The 4,390-nt window shown below is 41.4% G+C and overlaps 1 pseudogene; it reads left to right on the plus strand.

Annotated features, from left to right (window-relative positions):
* The first annotated feature begins 1,626 nt into the window (after positions 1 to 1,626).
* Positions 1,627 to 2,718, plus strand: LOC100022750 (beta-1,4-galactosyltransferase 5-like; annotated as a pseudogene).
* Positions 2,719 to 4,390: the final 1,672 nt, after the last annotated feature.

Below are 4,390 nucleotides of genomic sequence, written 5' to 3' on the forward strand. Positions count from 1 at the left end.
CAAAGAGATAAGAGATAGGGGATAAGGACCTACTTGTATAAAAATATGCGTAGCAGCTCTTTCTGTGGTGGCAAAGAATTGGAAACTGAGGGAATGCCCATCAATTGAGGAATGACTGAATAATTGTGGTATATGCTTGTGATGGGATACTATTGTGACATAAGACATAAAATAGAGGATAGGTTCAGAAAAACCTGGGAAGACTTATATGAACTGATACAAAGTAAAGTGAGCAGAACCAGAAGAATAATGTATACAGTAGCAGAAATATTGCATGATGATCAAATATAAAGGTCTAAATTATTATCAATAAAATAAGGCTCTAAAATAATCCTAAGGGATTCATGATATAAAAAAAGTGCTGTCCACAGTCAAAGAAGGAACTGTTGGAGTGTGATTGCAGATTAAAACATTCCATTTTTTCTTTATTTCTTTCATGAGTTTTTTTCTTGTATGTGCAATAGATGTCTTCTTTCACAGTATGAAGAATGTGGAAATAAGAATTGCATGGCAGCAATAAAGCCTATATCAGAGTATTAACTGCCTCAGGAAGGGAAAAGGAGGAAGGGAGGGAAAGAATCTGAATCACAAAGTATCAAATAACAATTATTAAAAATTGTTTCCTCATGTCATTGAAAAAATATTACTACATACAAGTGTCCACACTGTGACTATGATTCATCATCAAACTATTTGAGACAAGTAAAACTATTTTATCCAATAATACACGATCCTACCAAGGTGATAAAGCACTTAAATCTCTAGGTAATGGGCAGAGTCATGCAACTATATTTTGAGATAAGAATCTTGCGCGAAGTAGTCAGTATTAGCACTAAGGCAGAGTAAGATCTTTGGCATGAGGGATTTGTATGCATATTTGGCTTGGAACAATGGAACCTAGAAGGCACATACATTCATATACTTGCAGGATACATTCATGGGAACTGAACTAAGGAAGGCAGGGAGGAGCTAGTTGTACAGGCTCTCACATTAGATTGGAATAGATTGATGATGTCATCCAGGCATTAATGGAAGACCTCAAAGGTCCCTTCTGATGCTAAATTTATGATGTACTCTGTTTGGCACATCAAAGAAGTGTACTTAAAGCCTAAAGTTCAGCTACATGAAACATTGCTCATGTATGGTCTACCCAGTTGTCCAGATATCTATTATACATTGCGATTATATCTTAAGCCTTGAGATATTAGTAATTAATTTACTAAAATGCCCTCTTTAATGGAAACAAATGGATAGATTGAATATATTCCTCAAGAGGGAAGAAATCTATCTATTATATTTCAAGTTAAGACATGCAATGAGCTGAGAGGTAGTCAGAGGACCGTTGTTACACCAATAACCAAATGCTGTGAGGATTCGCTGAAGCATCATTTCAAATAAGAGAGCATGGATGTGGCCCAGCCTGTGGCGGCCGGCCGTGGGGGCACGGAGCGGCCAGGCAGCGGCGGCGGCGACGACTGAGGTGGATGGAAAGGAGGCGGCCCCGATGTGAGGAGCGGCGCGGTCCGTACGCTCACACCCGCGGTCCGGCTCGGCCCCGGTCCCTGCCCTTGCCCCCCCTCAGGCCCGGGCGAGGGCTGGGGCTCCCGCGCCGCGCTCTTCTTCTTCTCGCTGTCCTCGACCTTTCTGTACTTCGTGTATGTGGCGCCCGGCATAGTGAATACCTACCGCTTCATGATGCAAGCCCAAGGCATCCTGATCCGAGGCAGCATGAGAACGATAGGAGCTCAGGTGTATGAGCAGGTGGTTCGGAGTGCGTTTGCCAGGAGGAATAGCAGTGTAAATGACTCAGGTTATCCTCTTGACCTGAATCATAGTGCGACCTTCCTGCAAACCACAACTTTTCTTCCTGAAGACTTCACATACTTTGCAAACCATACCTGCCCTGAAAGACGCCCTTCTATGAAGGGTCCAATAGATACAAATAGGAGTGAAATCAGAATGGATGCCATCCATGAATTCTTCTCTAGAGACCCTGCCATCAAGCCTGAAGGTCATTGGAAGCCCAGGGATTGCATGCCTCCTTGGAAGGTGGCAATTCTTATTCCATTTCGAAACCGATATGAGCATCTCCCTGTTTTTTCCGGCATGTGATTCCTATGTTACAACGCCAGCATCTACAGTTTGCATTCTATATTATTGAACCAGCCGGTACCCAACCCTGCAATCGGGCCATGATCCTTAATGTTGGCTTTCGTGAAGCAACGAGAGACTTGCATTGGGATTGTTTGATTTTTCACGATGTGGATCATATACCAGAAAATGACCACAACTATTATGGATGTGGGCAAATGCCAAGACATTTTGCCACCAAGCTGGATAAGTATATGTATCTGCTTCCTTATAATGAGTTTTTTTGGTGGAGTGAGCAGTTTCAGAAAATTGGTGGCTTGCTTAATGCATTCTGGGGCTGGGGTGGAGAAGATGATGACCGCTGGAACAGAGTCCAGAATGCAGGCTACTCAGTGAGCCGACCAGAAGGTGACACTGGAAAGTATAAATCTGTCCATCACCACCATCAAGGAGAAGTGCAGCTTTTAGGGAGGTATGCACTCACGCCTGAGGAAATCAAAGGAAAGACAGGCCCTGGATGGCCTCAATAACTTGAACTACTTTGCAAACATCGCATATGATGATGCCTTGTATAAAAATATAACTGCAAACTTGACACCAGAGCTGGCTCAGGTGAATGAATATTAAGCGGAAAGGAGATCAGTTTGCTTTACCCATTTCCAAGAAAACTTGGTGACATGTGTTGTGAATCTACACAGGAAGAAAACAAGAATACACGGGCTGGTGAAGGATCACAGGGTTTGAAGAATAGTACTGCAAAATGCACTCCCATAATGTCTTCACTCCCCAGGTCTAGTTGGATTACGTTGCCAGTTTGGAGACTTATTCATCAGGACTCACTTTCTATTTTCCAATGATGAGAGTTTGTCCTGCTCTCCTTTCCACCGCACCTCCTCCCTACCCACCAAATCCCTATCCTATTTCAGCCACAATCTCCAGGACCAGAGCTGTGATCAGACATGGCCCTGGTCCTGCCACAGACTGTCACAGATGTCTGAATGACATCTTCATCTTTGCTTTTGGAGGGCAAAGAAGCAATCCCACTATTAGGGCAGCTGCCTTTCTGGAAGAACAAATGAACCATTCCTCATCCATCCTGCTCCATATATGGTGTTTTTGTTTTGTTTTGTTTTGTTTTTACTTACTTATGGGGAGGAGGGAGAGGGTATATAGAGATATATAACTGTCACTTCTTGAAGAAGCAAAAGTGTAAATAAGCTATGTAAATTGCCTCTTTTTTAAAATTTAATTTTACTATAGACTTGGATTCAAGCAGAGAGTTTACATATTCAATCACTTTTTTAGTTGACAGGTGCCAGACTTAGTTTAAATGTAGTTGCAGTGTGTCATTATTTTATCATTGAAATTCTGGCTTCTTGGGGTGACATTTCAAAAAGGAACAAAACATCTGATTTGTCTGCTTCATATCTTTTATAGCAGATGTCTCCTCCATTTCCCCTTCCTTGCCTCAACTTTTGATGTTGACTCTTGTTGTGGACCCCTTTTCTTAGTCACTCCCCTCAGTCCTGGAGGGTATGAAACATGACTATGTCTTCCCAGAGCCAGATCCCTCTCAAAATCTTGTGCACATACCCCAAACTCTCTCTGAGACCATTGCTCATCTTTGCTCTATCAGAGAAGTTTCAGCTCTCTGGAAAAATGCTAGCCACTCAAGTTTATTCCTCAATTACCAATGGCTTCCATGGCTCCTCCTCACTTTGGTCTTTATTCTTTAAAAAAAGTTTTTTTAATCATTAATAAACATTTAAAATCTTTAAAATTCAGTCAGGGAGTAGATGATGCAAATATGTCGGTCAGTGAGCAAAAGCACAGTGAAAAGGAGAATATTGACCAAGTAATACATTGGCAACTTCTGAAGTATGAGAGTGAAAATACTGTTCAGATCTCATGCTTTATTAGGCCTGATTCCAAATTATATTTTTGTTGGTGTCTCTTAATTTTTGTGTGTGTGTGTACAACTCAACTCACCAGTTTTATAGGACCCAAAAAGATCTCCCAAAATGTCTGATTTGTTATTACTTTTTAACATAAAGTATATTTATATATTGTGATTGGGAATCCTCTCTGAAAAGTACTTCATAGTTTCCTTTTACTCATTTGCCTTAGTTTGCCTTCTACTTCCATAACTTTCATGGTTTACATAAGTGTGTACAGATGTGGGAATTCTTTTTTCTGTTGTTGCATGTTTTGGGGTGTGGGTGTGATTGATTGCCCAAGACTGGTGGTTTTTTGTTTCTTTGTCTCTTGGGGCCTCAACTGGCATCTAGAAAATGTGGTA

The sequence above is a fragment of the Monodelphis domestica genome, chromosome 8 (genome assembly GCF_027887165.1).
Source record: "Monodelphis domestica isolate mMonDom1 chromosome 8, mMonDom1.pri, whole genome shotgun sequence".
NCBI lineage: Eukaryota > Metazoa > Chordata > Mammalia > Didelphimorphia > Didelphidae > Monodelphis > Monodelphis domestica.